Consider the following 19,638-nt stretch of genomic DNA (forward strand, 5'->3'; position numbering starts at 1 on the left):
TCCTTTCAGTGATTCTGTGACAAATGGGTGCAATAGAAGTGTCAGGAGCTGACTGGGGGCTTAGCAGGTGTAGAGGGAAGCCTCCAAATTTGTCGGCTTCAAGCCTGGCATCATTTCTGGTATGGCCTAGTCAGTGAGTTCATAAAGCTGGAAAGTTCTAAAGCTGGCAAGATCCTAGAGATTTGTTGTGCCTTTTTTTTTTTAGATTTATTTATTTATTTTTAGAGAGAGGAGTGGGGGTGGGGCAGAGGAAGAGAGAGAAAATCCTGAAGCCGACTTCATGCTGAGCACAGAGCCTGACTCGGGGCTCGATCCAAGGACTCTGAGATCATGACCTGAGCCGAAATCGAGAGTCGGCCGCTCCGCTGACTGAGCCACCCAGGCACCCAAGATCCTAAAGGATTTGTAAGCAACCCCCTTTTCCCATTTTCCACAGGTGGAGACATTGAGGTGCAGAAATACAACTGAAGACAGAACCCAGTCACCTGGTTCTCATTTGAGGCCTTTTCTCCTTGGTCTCCTGAGCACTCATCAGAGGGAAGCTATTTTTCTTCAACTGGTGAGCCCTATGAAGAAAGAGAAGACTTTTTTCTTTTATAATTAATGCATATGTTTAATGAGTTTGAAAATCCATGGTATCGATTGAATGCATGGGCACTAATAGCTTGGGTGGAGGACTAGGGAAGAACCACAGTCTTCTTTCTTTTTATCTTGAGTCGATTTCCTTGGCAATGGACAAAATAGAACAGTGCTCATAAAATGTATGGCAGGACTCAGCTCTTGGAAGGAGACATGAAGAGGAATTGGAAGAAAATTGGGAGTAGTGATGAGTCTCTGTTACTTCCTTCTTTCTCCTTTGGTGTGGAGGGATGCGTTCTTGAAATTGAAAGCCCAAAATGAAAATGTCGGTGAACGGTTTTATGGGCGTTTGCGAGGAAAGCCAAGTTGTACTGTTGAATGATTCTTGTTCACCCCTGTATGCGATGCTGCCGCTTCTGCGCTCTCATTTTATTTTCACCAAAATCATTTGAGGTGGTAGGGGAGGCTAGATTTGCTCAGGCAAAGGGTGTGAACTGTTGTCTTAAAGGGTCTGCTGGAGTTCCACTGGGATCCCGTTCCACACTCAGGAAGGGGAATGGCGAACAGGTAAAGAAAGCTTTCCCTTGTGTTTTGAAATACTTCTGAGTTCGGCTGGTAGAATAGAACATCATGTTCTCGAAAATAGGAGTAGTGAAAAGAGTAGTGGTGTGGGCCACCCTTGGCGGGGCAGAGATCTGAGGAAAACAACAGGAGAATTCTGGGAATAGCTTCCATTTAGAATTTGAGACCCGTGCTCTCCATCCTGAGGGCCAGTCCCTGTGTGCCCTGAGCACTGGTTGTATACTGAGTAAATAATACGCCTCTCCATGTTTAGGGCATAGCAGATGCTGTAGTGAGTGATAAAACCTAATTTCACTTAAAAGCGTGGCAGAGTTTACAGTTTCATTTTGTCACCTTTTCTTCATCAATGTACCTTAAAAGAACAACTGACCTTCTGTGTGCCAATCGATAACTGACCTTCTGTGTGCCAGTCGATCTGCGTAAGATAAAAGGCTGACAACCATTGCTTCGACTCTTAAATACCTTAGCTTGTTCAAATTTCACACATTGTATTGAATGTTTTGCCCCCGAGTGTACACTTTAGGAATCAAATTGTGAATCTTTGTTACCTGCTCTACTTCCTGGGTTTTTTCAGTGTTTAAAATGAAAATGTGATTAATATGAAGACTTTTACTTGGATTAAAAACAGATAAACACAGTGTGTGATGACAGAGTGGGATAGAACGCCTAAGCGGGAGGAAGCTGGAAGACACTCAGAAGTTTTCATTGTCTGTAAGCTAACTGTGAGCCAGCAGTGGTTTGTGTCTCCTAAAATGCAACTGCAGCCTTGGACCGCATGAAATAGGGTATGCCCTCTAGAACGGGGTGGGGGGGCGGGGGAATGGCGGAGATCCTGCTGGAAACCGGCGAGTGCGGAGGTGAGGTGGGCTTCAGGCCTACTTTGAACAGGACTCAGCTCTGCTTCTCTGTTAGCGCTACTTGCTCTGCCTTCTGTGTGTTGACTTCAACCTTGGAAGTTTCACCCTGTGGTCATGAGATGTCTGCCTGCTGCATTCCGGGCTCTAGGCCTCCTCTTCCCACTGTGCGGGGAAAGAACCTGTTTGCCATGTCCCCATGGCCTCGGGTTGCTGTGCATTCCCGCACAGTCACTGAGGCCAAGAGGCCGGGACTGGGCTAACTGGCCTGTGCACTGGGGTCTCCTCTGGAATTGAGTCTGAAGACAGCCCCACGCAAATCTCATGGCAGCTACATGGTGGAGAAGAGTGGTGCCTCAAAGGATATCTGGGTGCTGCTAGGAGGGGTGGTGAGAGGCCTTCTGCTGTTTGGGTGACCGTGAACTCTCTTCCTACCTTCCTAACTACCTTCTACCTTCCTAACAGAGCTCCCCTACAGTGTCAGCCTTTAGTACTTGCTCCGTCCTCTGAGAGGGACATTAGCCAGCTGGACTGCCTACACAGGAATGCTGTGAGGACCGGAAATGGTGTCCCACCAGGAACGGTTACAGGAATGAGACTCCACTGGAGAGGGCAGGAGGCAGGGTGCACAAGATGCTGGCCTTTAAGAATATAAAACCTGGTCAGAAGAGGGATAGCATCTTTCTTTTTTTTTTTTTTTTTAAGATTTTATTTATTTATTTGACAGAGAGAGAGACAGCGAGAGCAGGAACACAAGCAGGGGGAGTGGGAGAGCGAGAAGCAGGCTTCCCGCCGAGCAGGGAGCCCGATGTGGGACTCGATCCCAGGGCCCTGGGATCATGACCCGAGCCGAAGGCAGACGCTTAATGACTGAGCCACCCAGGCGCCCGGGATAGCATCTTTCATAAGTTCAAAAGTATATCTCGAGTCTGGTGGGATCTCTAGCACATAATAAGTGCACAGTGCATTTCGTGGATAGAAAGATTGAATCTGAAGGTAGTGAGTGTCCCTTTCTCCAAGGGCATTCCATTAGACACTGCCCATTCTCTGTTGGAGAGTTTTATTATTTTATTTATTTATTTCTGTTGGCGAGTTTTAGGAAATCTAGCACAATCTCTGTGAGATTGAAACAAATGACTGGCAGAATGAGTCTTTTGGGGCCAGTATGGCTTAAGAAGTTTGTGAGTGCATGACAAGGCAGTGAGTACAGTGGGATGGAGTGTCAGAGGTCTGCCAGTTATTAGAGGTGTACCTCCAGAAAAACAACATCCCCCTGCTTTCAGTTCCCTGATCTGGGAATTAGGAATGATAATCATTGCGCTGCCTGCCTCTCTTGTTTGCTTAGAGCAGATGGGTTGATAGATGCCAGCCTGTTTTGCAGACTGTAAAGTGTGGTCCATTTATGATAGATTATTACAGTTGTTGTCTTCTTAACTAAAGAAAAATGAGACAGTGTAATGTGTAGTCCCCAGCACCATGTCAGCTACATGGTGTAAGCTCAGTATATGTTCTTCCTCCCAACTCTGCAGCCTCATCATCCCCAGGACTGGATGGGCACTAATTTGTCCTCAGGCTTGGAAAGGAGCTAGATCCGGAACCTTGTGTAATGGTAATGGTTGACATTGAAATGAAATTGTGTACTATTACTACTTTTCATATTTGATTTGGCTCGAGGTAGCAGGAGGTGAAAGGAGGTAGAATTGGGAGACTGAAGAAGTCTCCATGCTTGAGCAATCCCTTAGAAGTTACAGTCTAGCTATTCTGCTCTTGCTTTGTTTGATTAGATAATCACACCTTCTGCTCTAGGCGTCACCGGCCCAGTGGGAGTCAGGAAGGAAATTATTTTCCTCTGTTGATACTACTGTACAATTGTTGACGGTAGCCAAGGGCTTTCATTTTTAATATTTCCTCTTTGGTCCTTAGAAGGATCAGGTATTAGTCTGTGCCGGAAGCAAAGCGACGGTCACTTCCGCCAGCGGTGAATGTCTTGGCTCCCTACAATTACTCGGTCAGGTGGTTTCTGGGCATGTGTGACAATCCGCTGAGCCAGCTTGCATTGCTTTTTATGTTATTGCTTCAAAAATACAAAAGGACTTGCTGGGTCTGAGCAGGAACCCATCCAGCCACCTAGGGCTCTGTGGCTGTTCTGTAACCCAGGGATGTCTTGGAGGAGATGTTTGCTATCCATGAAAGTCCAAGGTAGAGCTCTCTCTCTCTCTTTTGTTTCCTTCCTCCTAATTCCATATTCTCCTCTGACCTCAGCACAGTGGAGCTATCTCTGTTCTGTGTTGCTCAGGGCCCTGGGAGGTCAGAGGAACTCTCAGGTTCTCCTCCTTAGATTCCTGTGTGGTAGGAGGGGTCTGATGCCTAATGGATGGGGTGCCCCATGAGTCCTTGGTAGATTGCCGCCAAATATCTACCCCTGGTCCATAGACTGTGCTTGTGCTCTGCCCTGATCCACTGTTTGTCTGGAAGTTAGTAAACCTCAGGGTCTTTAGGACACCACTGTGAATGAGGCACAGTTCCTGACCTTGAGAAGCTTATAGTCTAGTTGGAGACAAAGACATACACATAAGAAATACACATTAGAAAGAAAGATATTGTTTACAGCACACATTTATTAATCACCATATCTGTTTCAGGTCTCATAGTAGGTGTGTGGGAAATGGAAGTTAAGTTATTGTCTTGGATCTCATGGGGCTAACTTGAAAGGTTGGGAAAGTGGGAAGTCTTGGGAGTGTTGAGGAAGGTTTCCAGGAGGAGGGGGTCTGATCTCAAAACCAGCGAGTGAGCCATGGAACCTTATAGCACAAGCTCAGAGTGCTGGCAGGGTATGTCTGTGTACGTCTTCTGGCCCTCTAGAGCTGGACAGGTTCTGAGGGTAGATGTAGCTGATAGCACAGTATGGCTGGGTAGGTAAGGACTCTCTCACCTTCCAGGTGACCATAAGAGATTAGCTATCAGGAACTCTTGGGAGGAACGCTTGCCCCACCCCACCCCCCAAATGCAGAGATGCTTTCCCACTTGGTGACACATACCCAGGCATGCTCTGGCCACACAGAGAGGACCACGGAAATAATAACAAGGAACGTTTATAATCTCACACTGTCTGTGATTTGGGACTTGGCAGCGGCTTAGATGGGAGGCTCAGGGCCTGTCCCGAGGTTGCAGTCTAGGTGTCTGCTGGCCTGCAGTCTCATCTGAAGGCTCAGTGGGGGAGGACCCACCCCCAGGCTCTGGCAGGATTTATGTCCTTGCAGGATGTTGGACTGAGGGCCTCGGTTCCTTGCTGACGGTTGACTGAAGGCGGCCCTCGGTTTTTTGCCATGAAGTCCTCGCCATAGGGCAGCTCACAACATAGCAGCTGCCTTCCCTCCAAACAAGTGAGCAAGAGAGAGTCCCCCAGATTCTTACAGCCTTTATGTAACCTGGTCCTGGAAGTGGCACACCTTTTCTCTCTGCCTCATTCTATTTGCTCAAAGCAAGTCACTAAATGCAGCCCACACTCAAGGGGAGGGATTGCACAAGGGCATGAATACCAGGAGATGGAGTTATAGGGGACCATCTTAGGGACCGTCTACACAGATACCCTAGGTTACGTGGCATGTATGAAGGTGGGAGCGTGAGTTACATGGAACCACTGAAGAAACTCAGCACACTTCTGTGGACCAGCCTTACTTGAAGGCTTTTGGGAGAGAACTCCATTTAAAATCAATATAAGCATTGATGTGTAACTGCACAGAATGCAAACGTGGCCTGGCTTTTCAGAGGAAGAACAGAAGTTTTCAATGACCGCTGTATCCCCATGCCTCTACATTTTTACCCTCCTTAGCAATTAGAGCTACTTTGACAGAAGTGTTTGGATGTTCTTGCTTGAGCTTTTGCTCTACAGGTGAGATGCCAAGACCCAGAGAGGGGACAGACTGCTTCAGGCGCCACAGGGCTATCGGCAGCCGTTGCGGGGCCCTCCAGAGACTCCTTTGATCCTGGCCCCACTGCTTCTTCTCCATCTTTCTGCACCGTCTCTGCTTCAGAATCAGTCCATACCAGTTTTCGGCATGTTTTCTCTGCTTTTTACAGCTTCTAGCCTGTCTCAGAAACTGATTAGGGGAAAATAGGTTGAAATTTGGAGTCTTGAGCCTTCATGTTGTCCCCTTAGTTAGATTTCAGGATCTCCATCTCCTGTTGGGTCATGCTGTGTCCTGAAAAGTTGCATAAATCAGTGTTACTTGGCTCAGTGTGTCTCTGCAGTATGAATAACATTTGTATTAAGAACAGTGAGCTGATACACAACGTTGCTGTGGGACTGACAGGATCAGACATAAAACCTCAGCCAGTACTTTCTGTCTGGCAGAAAGTTCTTTTCTAGAGCACTGGTTACCCCCCTTCCCCCCACCCCCACCAACCAAACTGTCTTTTATAAAACCAAGCCCATCAGTCTTCCTTAACAATCCTAAAAAATTAATGGAAATGGAAGACTGAAAATTATGGTCAAGCTCATTAGTAGCCCTGCAGCCAAAGGAAGGAAAGCCTGCTTGGGTCAGTAAGACTGTCACTGGCCAGAATGTTAATACTACTCCCCCCTGCTCCATGGCTCCTTTTGACTCTCAATATTTTTTTTTTTTTTTGTATTATTAGTGCTTTCAAAGTGTTGCTTGTCTCTTATTTAATTTTTACTGAAAGTCTATAGCAGGAAATAGTTTTAATTGGGTAAAGGCAACAAGGTAGAACAGAATTTGTAATAAAAGGACTCTTCATGTATCAGCTGCCTGATCTTAATAGAAGTCACGTAATCATTTTTTTAAGTGGTCTCCATATTTGAAAAACGGGCGCAAAGAACAGCTGCCTTGGGTTTTGTTGTGTTCACAAAGCAGCAGAATGTATACAGAGGGCCTGCTGAGTCCGGGACTTAGTACATAGTTGGTGCCCATGAAACATTAGCCTGTGCTCTCCATAATAGTCCGTAAGTGTTGCAAATCACCCTCAGTTCCGCACTGTCAGGCTGTTTTCTCAATGCCCCCCCTTTGCCCTGTCCCCTTGGCTTGGACCAGACCCTCAGCATTTGCATGTGTTGTCCCAGAATAAGTAAAAGCCTTCACGTTTGTAATTTTGCTTAATGACCACCAAGACATAAATACAGACATCATAATATGTTCATATTTTCTGGTATTTGGGAATATAGTAGCTCTGAGAACAAAATACACACTGTGTTTTATGAGCAAGGCCTTGGGGGCACCAGGACTTGAAAAGTAAGTGTTGCTTTTCATGACAAGATTGTCTGGTCCAGAGAATGAGCTCCGCTCGGCCGCCATCAGCCACCTCCTCCTTTGTATGTGGAAGCTTCTCTGGGCCTGCCCAGCACTGACCCTCTTTGGCTCCTCTTTGGACTTCTATAGGATGACATCACCCCACCCGGCTTCAATGGCGACTGGCTTGAGTTATATCAGTTATTAAAAATGATCTAATATTTCCCTTTTAAATCTAGGGCCCTGGCTCGTTCTATGATTAAGCTAGTGATTTATTTATAATACGGTACGAGACGGCTGTAGCCACTCTATGATGTAATCTAAGAATGACATGAAAACAAAATAGGCTTTTACATAATGAAAGTGTTCCTGTAATACATTTTATAGCAAGGCTTTTTTTTTTCCATTGAGAACGAAGAGAGTCTTTCCTTTCCTCCCACTCCTTCCTTATCTTCTTTTCCCATTTATGAGTCTTAAGGCCTTTAAGTCAATTAAAAACACACACACACGCTAGCTTTGGAAACACCACACAGACTCTGGTTTGCTCTTCTAATCTTGTCTTGTCATCTTTGCCCCTCTCCCCACGGCCGCCGTGTTGTCATTGTGGCTACTGTTCTGCCCAACTGCCTGTAGCCTCCTGTCAGAGCACAGCAGTCCTCACCCTTCCGTTGCTTGTGCTGTTCCTACTACTGTTAACACCTCCACGATCTTGAATTTTCTCCTGCTAAAGTCAGATACACTGCACTGGGTTCCTATAGATGGCAAACTTCTTCAGGCTGGCTTGGATGCACCTCTTCTCCAAGCCTTCTCTGAAGCTTCTGTCCCCTACTTAGAAGCCCTTTCTCTGTCTTTCTTATAGAACTCCATGCAGTAGCAAGCTCCCCATCCCCATGTCAAGGCACATTCGCAGTGTATCAGAGTTAGAAGAGAAGTGACTTAGGGGAGTGGGGAAGGAGCCTCTGTAGTTCTGGTTCTGCCCTTGACACAGTCACGGGGAGGTCATGGCCTGTCTCCGAGTGTCCGTTTTCTTCCTCTGAAGAATGAGTGGTTTGCAGTTCATTTCATGGGGCCACGTGGGAGTATTGGTAGTGGCTCCTTGAGATGATGTGTGTTGAGAAGGATTCTGAAGCTATATCCCGATGGAGCAGGAAAGAATCCATGGTCATGTAGCATTATCTGCTGTGGCTGTGGTTGGGGAAGGGAGGGTGGAGACATACAAGAGGTCTCTTTGCTATTTTTGGGCTAGATGGCTTAGAGATCGCTTTCTCTTTTACCTTCTGGGATGCTTTGATTTGGTGACTTGAAGTATCTTGCCCAAGGACACACAGCTAGCAGGGGCTAGAATCCAATCTCAGGTTTAGAGATGGTTAAAAATGCATGTTCTAGGGGCGCCTGGGTGGCTCAGTCGTTAAGCGTCTGCCTTCGGCTCAGGTCATGATCCCAGGATCCTGGGATCGAGTCCCGCGTCGGGCTCCCTGCTCCGTGGGGAGCCTGCTTCTCCCTCTCCCTCTGCCTGCTCTGCCTGCCGCTCCCCCTGCTTGTGCTCGCTCTCTCTCTGACAAATAAAGTCTTAAAAAAAAAAGGGGCACCTGGGTGGCTCAGTTGGTTAAGCAACTGCCTTTGGCTCAGGTCATGATCCTGGAGTCCCGCATCAGGCTCCCTGCTCAGCAGGGAGTCTGCTTCTCCCTCTCCCACTCCCCCCTCTTGTGCTCTTTCTCTCTCTCACTCTCTCTCTCAAATAAATAAATAAAATCTTTAAAAAAAAAAAAAAAGGCGCCTGGGTGGCTCAGTCGTTAAGCGTCTGTCTTCGGCTCAGGTCATGATCCCAGGGTCCTGGGATCGAGTCCCACGTCGGGCTCCCTGCTCAGCGGGAAGCCTGCTTCTCCCTCTCCCACTCCCCCTGCTTGTGTTCCTGCTCTCGCTATGTCTCTCTCTGTCAAAAAAAAAAAAAAAAATGTATGTTCTAGTCTCACATGCATCCATGCAGGCTGGCTGTGGGAGTTGAGAAGCTGGGCTAAATAAGACTAGAGGGGCCATGGTTTATTGGAGGCACAGGACTCCCCCAAACCTGTATGTCTTGAGGTGGGGTAGGGCCAGGAGATGCCTTTCACCTCTTTGTCTGATTTGCTTCCAAAGAGTTGTCATGTCCATACAGTTCTTATTTATGTCAGATATGGCATTTTAAGGTCAAAGAAAGTTAGGTGACTTTGCTGGGGTCTTCTTGGGTCAGGGCTGACAGAGTTAACCCATGGAATCTTTTGGATCCTCAGTGCCTCTCTCCCTGATCCCAGACAAAATGCTTAGCTCTCAGCAGAATGCTACATTGTTTGGACTCTAGGTCAGCTCCGAACAAAAAAAGGTCCTGGAATAGTAAGAGAGATAGAGGAGAGAAAGGAAGAGGGAAGTTTGGGATGGCTGATGACACTGGAAACAGGGATGAAAGAAGAAACTGGAAGTGGTTAGTGTGGAGAAGAGAGAAAGGGGATGGAGGAAGAAGGAGTAGAGTGGGACTCTGCCATGGAAGGGGACACAGACTCACTCCTTGTGACCTCAGAAGGAGTTCTGGAAGCAGGGGGTGGAAGCAACAGAAAGACATATGAAGAAGGACTTTATATTATGGGTAGACCAGCAGTGGGATGTGCCATTTTGAGGGATTATGACTTCACTACTATAGGTGTGTAGGTGGAGGCTGAGACTGATGGGTCTTTTGTAGAGGGAATAAGAGGTTGGACTGGATGCCCATTAAGGTCCTCCCCGTCCCCAGAGTTTGGAATTTTCTGAAGGCATGTTTTATGTGCATTTAAATAATTCCATTTTAAAATGAAGGCTTTATGGAGGAAAGTGATTCCTCCCTCTTCCATGGTTTTGGCACACATAAATGCTGACTTATCTTGGGCAATCTTTTGTTTCACTTAGCATTATTGATGAAGGAAAGCAGGCTAACAGAGGGTGTCTTAGTACTTTTTTGTACGGAGTGTATTTTTTGAGGATGATTTCTGTGCTTTGAAGGTATTTCCAGAGAATTCTGTTCTGTTGGCCTCCCTCAACCCTCCCTACCCCACCATCAATGGTTTGCTTTTTCTGTACTATCAGAGTGCTTTGTTTATACACCCAGTGGAATATTCGTGTCACTTAGCTCTGCTATATAAGTGGATATTCAGTCTTCCTTCTTTACTGGATTATAGAAGCTTCTTAAGAGCATGAATCCTGTCTTATTCCATAAGAGGACCTATGGTGCCTAGGGCAGTGGTTTGCAAATAGTAATGATGGCTCATTAACTTAACAACTATTGAGCATCTGCTGTGTCCTAGACACTATTCCAGGTCTTGTGAACAAAATCAGACAAACCTTCTATTTGATGGAGACAGACCATATACAAATTAATGCGTAAATATATACCATTTTGGTTGTAATCTATATTCAGAAGATAAATAAGACAGGTTAAGGGCACAGGGGTTGGGGAGGACACAGATTTAAATTCAAAGGTCTGAGAAGTTCTTCCTGATAAGCGTCCACAAGAGGACCTGAATGAAGTGAAGCAGTAAGCTGGAGCCAAGAGGAGGAAGAATGTTTCAGGTTGAGAGCTGAGAAATTGCAAAGGCCCTGAGGCCGAAGCCTGCTTGATATACTCTAGAATAATGAGGAGGCTGGTATGGCTGGAGTAGAGTGCCTGAGCAGAAGAATATAGGAGAGGAGCTCACCCATGCTCAGAAGAACCATTGCAACAACAAATACTTGTTAATAAGCACCTATTGAAGATTCTCAGAAAAAAAATGCCTTTGTGATATAGAGAATCCACCGAAGTCTAACAAAAGGATGACAAAAGGTATTTCTGCTTTTCTGCTTTAGGATACAGGGGCAGAAGATGGGACCTGAGACTTTAGCAGTGCACAGCTCAGAACCAGTCCAGATGCGAAGGGTCCTGGTTTCCCTGGTGGAGGACTCTCCTTTTTGATTCTCTGCTCCAGTGGCAGGCACACCTGCAGGGAGGTTGGGGCAGATGGGCAATTGCATGCCTAATCACCCATTCAGGCACCCACTTATTTGTTTTCCACATGCAAATATGGGTTTTTTGCAGATGGATTTAATATATTTGTTGCTTCCTCATTTTATTTAAAACAAAACAAACGACCAACCATGTCAGTTGAGGGCAACAAATAGAAACATGAGTATTACGGTCTTGCTGTGCATGCTGATTACACGGCTGAAAGGAATCCTAGGCAAATAAGTATTTTCTGTGCTCAATTATATTATTATTTTATATACTGTCATTATTACTGTCATTATTGTTAAACAAAAAAGGGTTTTAAAGAGGGAAGCGGTATTATTTTTCCTAAATCATTTTCTCACTATTTTAGGCTCCGTATTTTTACCGTCTGGTTTCCACTTTCACTTTTTTAGTTTCTGAACTTCTGGACCATTGTTTAAAAAGAGGGCATTGTGGAATCTCCAAAGGCCATTGGCAGGTGGTGCCTGCAACTTCTTTAGCCTGGAAATAAACAAATAAACAAGCACAAAGTAGAAGTGTTTGCCCCTATCGATGTGCTATTATTATTTGTTGTGCAAGATCATGCAAAAAGTCACTTCCATTTATCTGAGAGCCTGTAGGTCCACAGCAATACCAGCTAGAGAGCTTTGGTGGGTGTTTGCTTTGATTTCCAGTGACATTTCAGTAGGATGTCCAAATTCTTAGATACTTTGGCACACTCAGGGAAACTGAGGCCTGGAGAGGTAAAATGACTTATTCAAGGTCTCAGTGAATGAGAGGTAGACTTGAGCAGCTGATACTCTGGCAGATGGCTGCCCCTGGGGCCTGGGGTGATGAAGATAGTGCTGGAACCCATCGAAGATGTCATCTCAAGGTGAGGTCTGTGTGTAAATGGTGTCGACGTGTCTCATTTCCCTCTCATACCCTAACTTAAAAATCCTTTTGATATCAAGTCTTAAGCAGAGAAGCAGCGGTGGGGAATGTGGGTGGAAACTGCTTGCAGCTTGCCTGACAAGGCTGTGGACTGTGTAAGAGTGAGTATGTATATACGTGTGTGTGTATGTGTGTGTGTGTGCCCGTGCGTGAGAGCCTGGGGCGCAGATGGCCATACTCGGAGGGAGAGGGCAGACCACTGGGCAGTAGGACTTCATAATTAGGCACAGAATTTCTGAGCCAGAAGGAAGGCTAAAGCTTACTGAATTTGACTGTTTTATTTTGTAAAAAAGGAAGCTGATGTCCAGAGTGGTTGAGAGCCTTGCCCCAAATCATTCAACTTTAATTGAGTACTTAGAATATCAAAGCAGCAGCATCCTTTGATAGAAACTTTTATTTGGAGAAGTACCAGGCATCACTATCAAATCGTATTTACTATTAGCCAGTGGGGCTGCTCCTGTGAGATGGAGCGTCTGCACACTTTGGGGTTCTTTCTTGAGGTATGGTTTTGGCAGGAGGAGAATGTCAGGGGCTGCAAGGGCTCCAAATGCAGGCCTTCTCTGTTCTTGCAGACCTCACAGATACCTAATCAGACATCAGATGGACGCTTAGTTCACTGACCTCCCCAATGACAAACTTACAAATGATCCTCTGAAAAAGTTAAGGTTGGAGATCAAGACCAGTTAAGTAACGTTTTGTGGATCTTTTATATATTCTTAAATGTAGGACCCTTTTGCTTCTATCTATGTCTTTAATTTTTTAAAAAGATTTCTTTATGAGAGAGAGAGTGCGAGAGAGCGCATGAGCACGAGTGGGAGGGGCAGAGGGAGAGGGAGAGAGAATCTCAAGCAGACTCTGGGTTGAGCACAGCGCTGGACGCAGGGCTCGATCTCAGGACCTTGAGATCATGACCCGAGATGAAATCTAGAGTCAGATGCTTAACGGACTGTGCCACCCAGGTGCCCCATCCCTTTCACTTTTAAATGTAAAACATTGGGATGCTGGATTTATGGGGTATGGATGCAGAGTCCAAAGTGGTATTTGTGGTGGTGGCCTGAGAGCAGGAAGATCCATGTGTATGAAAAGGGAAGCTTGTCAGGAACGTACCGAGAAAGGGTTCACGTTGTGTGTAGTGGCTATGAGAATGATAAATGGCACTGGGACAGCCTTGACACCAAAGGCCTCTAGGAGCAGAGGGTGGTGAGCAAGGAAAGGACTGTTGACATAGCATGAATTGAACCTGCCGTGCCTGTTGTCAGTGCAGGGGTAGCTCTCCACAGCTGTTTGCAGGGAAGCACGTGCCGCCCGTTAGCTCCCCACGGTGTGCTGGGCAATCCCAGACACCAGTGGCAGCCTCTGTGCCCATGTCAGACACAGCATGATAGGGTTTGGGTCTCTCGACTTACTCCCCATGTTTCTCTCTTCTCCCCTACCAACCCCCCCCCTTGGAAAAAAATCCTCAGAATTGTTTATTTATGTTGATTTCTTTGTGTTTTGTAACTAATTTGGTTCTTGTTCCTGAAACTAATTCCCTTTATGTGCGACCACATTGTCATATACTTGAGTTCTCTTTGGCCCTGAGTTCTTTTTTTCTTTTACTTAAAAAAATGTTTTACCCTTTTCTCCTCGGCTCCAGCTTTCTTGTCTACACGGACAAACGATTTTTGAAGAATCTTTAGGGAGTTATTGACTGTGTTAGAACTACTACTATAGAAGCAATTCTGATGACAGAATCCCACATTTAACTTGCTTTTCCAGAAATAATTTATTTTTACTTTAGCTTCAAGGAGTAGCAGTGGGGAAGAGGGCATTCTGAAAATAAGAAAAACATGCCAAATGAGTTGCTGATTTCTAGCTAGGCACATGGAAAAAAGGTTTTATTTCAGTGACCTCTCTGCTCATTGGAAAACTCTGGGCTGGTGGATTTCATGATCCCGAGACTCTGGGCACTCTCGAGTTACAGTGAGTGATGAGGGCAAATCGCAGGGTAGAGGATGTTCTTATTGGGCGTATGGAGACATGCTGTACTTTGGCATTAGGACACATCATTTCTTCTAGTTGGGTAAGGTTGAAGGAATAGCTCCACCAAATCCCTAAATACGTGGGGCACGTGCAGAGCTCAGGGCTGGTAGAGAGTCATCCTTAACATGGGTTAAGTTTTAGTGTGGCCACTGGCCAAACTTGGTGATTCCTACTGGATTTGTCCAACTTGTAGACACAGGTCTGTTTCTCGTTCTGCCCCTCCCCCAACCCTGAGTTGGTGGAGTCTTTATTCAGTTCTTCTTGAGTTCAGGTCTATGTGGTATTATTAAGAATAACACACTTACTAAGAAGATGGGATTGCTGAACTCTGACCCCAGCTCTGCCACAACCACCTGTGGAACTACTCACAAACATTTTCATTTACTCAACAAATGTTTATTTATTTATTTATTTTAAAGATTTTATTTATTTATTTGACAGAGAGAGACACAGCGAGAGAGGGAACACAAGCAGCGGGAGTGGGAGAGGGAGAAGCAGGCTTCCCGCTGAGCAGGGAGCCCGATGTGGGGCTCGATCCCAGGACCCTGGGATCATGACCCGAGCCTAAGGCAGCCGCGTAACGACTGAGCCACCCTGGTGCCCCTACTCAACAAATATTTAAATGAGCACTTTTTACACATCAGGTACCAGAGATACAAAAATGTGTAAGACACGGTTCTTACCTTTACTACTTTCAGTCGGGGGTAGAGAGCTAAGTACACAAATAGATTATAGAGTGACTTCTCCTTTTGGGTCTCCCTTTTACATATCTAAGAGCCAGAACTGGATTAGATGATGGCCCCAAGGTCCCGTCTGAGGCTAACATGCCATCATCTGTGCACGATTCATCAAATAGCCGAAAGTCACTTGTTTAACGGAGAATTGGCAAACATTTCCCCTTTCTCCCCAGTTTATAGGGGGTGATGTTGAAGATGAATGCAGCAGTATTGACAAAGTGCTTTAATAAGCAAGTTGCAGAAAGACATGATATAGGTTTGAGGCATTATTATTAACGGAAAAATGAAAACAAGGGCTGATGTTTTTAGAGAGAGAACAGATGGTTCTTTTGTTTAGAATTTGAGTATAAAGGAGAGAAAAAAAGGAGATACTTGCCATATTGTGTAGGCCCTGAATGTGAGTGACTTTAAAATGCCAAAACAATCTGGTTAGGAAAGTCCCATGGATTCAAAATAGCTCCTACACTGATCAAACTATAATTAATTTAATAAAAAAATGACAGTAAGAAAAATCCTAATAAGAACGGTGACAATTGACAAAACCTAACAAAAACTCCCGTTTTTGCGTCAGCTCTAGAAACTTAATTTTTCCTGTGCTCAGGAGTTCTACCACAGAGGAACAAATTAGTGGGAACTGATTTAAAACAGTGTTTCTTTCTCAAGTCATCCCCCCCTCCCCACCCCGCCGAGTTATTTCAGTTTTCCGTGACTCATAAAGGAAATCTTCAGGATTCACAAGAAATTGGCAGTCCTCCCCCACCTTTGCTGTTGGATACTGATAGAATGGTGGGAGCTGGGGCAGTTGACTGAGAGAGCAAACCTCAAAGGCCTTGGGGGACATGGCAGAGGGCAGGGGCTGGGAAGGGCCTTCTCTCTCAAAGAGAAGACTTTGAAATGGTTTCTTTCTCTTTCTTTTACTTTCTTAGGATGTCTGTGCAATATATGGTTAATTAATGTCTCCTTTTGGCAGCATGCTTGCCCTCTGATGGCCTATCACTCGTGAGGTGACAGAAGATGTGGACTTTGAGAAGGAGTTCCTGGGCCACAAAGCTGGGGGCATTTAGTAAGATGTGCTGCTAGACCTTTCTTCCAGGTGCCCTCTGACCTGTGGTGTGAGTGGGCCTCAGTTTCCCCACTATGGAAGAAGGAGGTTCCTAGAATGTTCATTCTGAGACTAATCTGAATTCAGGTCCACATCCTCTCATACACGGCCGTAGGAAGGCTGGGGATGGCTTTTCATTGGGAGTGTTTAATATAAACATACCTCCTCAAGACAACAAGAATGAAAAGTCTGCTTTGCCGAGGTAGGAAACTTTTGTCCACGATCTGAGCCACCTGCCGAGGTGGTGCCTCAGTCCACTGCCTTGGATGGCAAGGTGGCATGGCTGGGCGTGGCCAGCGCCTTCACAGACCCAGAGGACCAGGGTGGGCTAGGGTAAGAAGCACCGTCTGGTCATGTGGAGTTCTGGGTGTCAGTCCTACTTCTGCTCCTACCCCTGTGTGACCTCCTTGAAGTTTCTCCAGGTCTGATTGGCTGGTTGGTCTGTGAGTTATCAGTGGGATGAGAAGACATTTCTCCTCCGCTCTCGATCTCAGGCTTTGCTCAGAAGAGTCCCAGGGGCCCTTTCATGGTGCGTCGCACGTGTTTCTATCGGATGCCTGTTTCCGCCGATCTTGTGTCTGAGTCAGAAGGATACTTATTAGTTGTAGAGGTGCTCCTTTCCATGCCTTTCTGATAACCCACCCGTCTCCTCCGAGTCACTTCCTCTCACAGCTCCAGGTGCCCGCACCTCTCTTTAGACCTGACATCACCGCATGCTGCTTATTCGGTATTACGTGTTTGTCTTCCGCCCTGGTCTGTGAAACCAGCCGTGTCCTGCACGTTTCTGAAGCCTCAGGGTGGCCCTCGGCACCTGGTGTATAGTAAATTTTCAATAAATGTCAGTTAAATGAATGAGTGGTGGATGATGATCCTGGGTTTCCTCACCAGGTTGTCAGTTTCTTGAGGACACGGACTATGTCTAATGAGTTTCTTTTCGTCCACAGGATGCCCAGCCTAGGGCTTTGAGTGCAGTTTGTAGTCACCTGCTGTTTGTCGAACTGCGTGACAAGAGGTGGAGATGGGTCCAGAGCAGGGAAGGCACATGTAGAAATAAATTTTGTAGCTTGGTCGTCATGGGCTGAGAGAGGTCGTGGAGCATTTGTGGGTCTCTGATGGAGCACTGTCGGGGGTGGGGAGGGTGATGGCTCTTCCTTATTCCCTGTCACACCGGGTCCCCTGGGCTGGCTGTGCTAGTGACGATGGGTCTCATCCTTGGTCTGGTGTTAGTTTTTTTTTTTTTTCTTCTTTGCCTTCATCCTTCAAGGCTTGAATTAGGGTAAATTGTTTGCATAATTCTACCTCATGTGATTTTCAACATTTTGTGGGCGGGGCTGGTGTTTCTCATAATTGTGTTCCCCACGGGTCCTGGCACAGAGCTGTCCACGGAGATGCTTAGTAAATGTTTGCAGACTTGAATTTCATCCCACTGACTTTGCTCTCCAACTGCCTTTCATCTCCTCTCAGGAGCCAGCTTGTATGATAATGCCACCCATACAATGAAGGCTGCAGAGTTAACTTAATAATCAAATAACAAACCATGCTCCCTTCTCCACATTTTTTGTAGATCAAAATAACTTTGTTTTTGGGTGTGCCCTGCTTTTAAAAAAAACAAGTAATGGCAAATATATCGTGTTACCCTTACTGTTGCCCTTTGCTTATGAAATCTTAATATGTTAGGAAAAGAAAAAGATTTGTTTCCTTTTTTATTTATTTATTTGAGAGAGACAGAGAGAGAGAGAGAGAAAGTGTGAGGGGAGGGGCAGAAGGAGAGGGAGAATATCAAGCAGACTCCTTGCTGAGCATGGAGCCTGACATGGGGCTTGATACCATGACCCTGAGATCACGACCCAAGCTGAAATCAAGAGTTGGTTGCTTAACTGACTAAGCCACCCAGGCACTCCAAGATTTCTGTTTCGTGACTAATTGATGAACTGTATAGTCAGTTTTCCGTTTTATTTCTTGACAGATAACCATAAAGCAGTGTGACGTGATGTGAGGATTTTCAGATGGAGAAATGAGTTAGAATATCCTTGGGTATTCCATCTGCTTCTTAATTGTTTTGTTATCTTGAGTAAGATTCTTTATTCCTCATTATTTCTTTATCTCTAAAAGGAGATTATTGAAAAAGGCAATTTCCACAACTTTTTTTCCCCCCTGTTGGCATTAAATCCATGGAACTTGAGAGCTTTGGGAACAGAAACATCTATTTATTTTTCTGCCCTTTAAGTGGGAAGGATGACCCCTAAGCCTCTGTAACCATCAGCTTCAGTAATGTTCAGAAGCCTTTGGGAAGCAGACACCCTACAATTCAGCGCACTCACTTGGGATTAACATCCTCTGCCCCTTCTCATATCCCAGGCTCAGGTTTTGATATTTAATTATAGGGGATTCTTTCCCTCTTGCACTAAATATCTTGTTCAAAGTCACTAATCCATTTAGTGAGTTAACAGTTTATTGACATCGCAAGCCTCTTTCATTTTACCGTCTCAGATGAGAGGTTGTGGGGCCTCAGCCTGCTTTGCTAGAGATTAGTGAACCAAGGCCTAGAGAGGGGACTCTGGTTGTCTCAGGTCACCCACATGAACCAGAACAAGCACTATATTCATCCGTAAAGGCCCGACAGGAAGGTCTCTGACCTTCAGAAATCAGAGAGGCGTGTCAGCGTGGAGTGCAGAGTCTTGAGTGTGCTTCACTTGACCTGCCTGTGAAATGGGTTAATGATCTCTTTTCTGTCTGAAATCAGAGGGCTGTCCAGATGATCTCTGGAGAACTTCTCCTACCCTTGGATCTATGATTCTGTGAGCACAACTCACACCCAAGATACTAGTTGCCAAGTACTTTGATGGGGAAAAGAGGGTTAAGGCTGACTTTTAGAGTACAGCCCCTTTGTTAGGAGTGCAATGCCTTTGAAAACTTAAGGAAGAGTTTTATGTATTATGCAAGGGAGTTGATAAAAACTGATATGCACATATGCAAAGTACTTCAAAATTTATTACCTTTTTTGCTGTAGACTAGCGAAATTGGTTTGTCATTTGTGCCATTTTATCTTTGTGGACACTGAACCAGGGTGAGAAATAAAATGATGCCGTCAATGTCTGTCTGAGGACACGGTAAAGCCACAGACGGCTGAAGCTTTTCCTAGAGCTTAGGAGCTGCAGAGGAGTTTAGAATCTTCTAGGTCAGTGGTTTGCAAGTGGGGCCACCAACCAACATCTCCAGAGGAACTAAAAAAAACTTAAAACACACACACACACACACACACATACACAAAACAACAAAAAAAACCTCCCTCCCTCAGCTTCTCACCTGATGTCACAGTGTCTGTGGGTGGGGCCTTGAGCTTTAGTCTTATTTTAAGGAAGTTCCTGGGAGAACCACTGATCTGCTCTTGATTTTTGACCTGTGTCTTTGCTGGCCTCTTGATTACCATCTTACTCAGTGGGCAGCCCTGGCACTGTGGGGCCATCCCTCCCCGGCCGCCCCAGTGAAAACTGCTGGAGGACAGAGACACTGGAGACTCTACGGAAACGGCTCAGATGTTCTGGGAGGCCCTGAAATAAATGTCGAGTAAAGGAAGAGAAGGAGTTAACATTTT

At 45.7% G+C, this 19,638-nt stretch overlaps 1 protein-coding gene across 5 annotated transcripts in view; it reads left to right on the forward strand.

The window, feature by feature from the left end:
• The window catches only part of LPP (LIM domain containing preferred translocation partner in lipoma), a 620,294-nt gene that overhangs the window by 62,053 nt on the left and 538,603 nt on the right, over window positions 1-19,638 (forward strand). For 4 of the 5 annotated variants that reach the window (XM_081831395.1, XM_081831379.1, XM_081831390.1 and 1 more), the window contains exon 2: window positions 437-559. The exons of the other annotated variant lie outside the window; for it this stretch is intronic. The gene's annotated coding sequence lies outside the window, so the exon portion shown is untranslated. The remainder of the gene's footprint in view (window positions 1-436; window positions 560-19,638) is intronic. 5 annotated transcript variants of the gene reach the window in all.

This window comes from Leptonychotes weddellii, chromosome 1 (genome assembly GCF_054177405.1).
Source record: "Leptonychotes weddellii isolate Sample4059 chromosome 1, ASM5417740v2, whole genome shotgun sequence".
Lineage (NCBI taxonomy): Eukaryota > Metazoa > Chordata > Mammalia > Carnivora > Phocidae > Leptonychotes > Leptonychotes weddellii.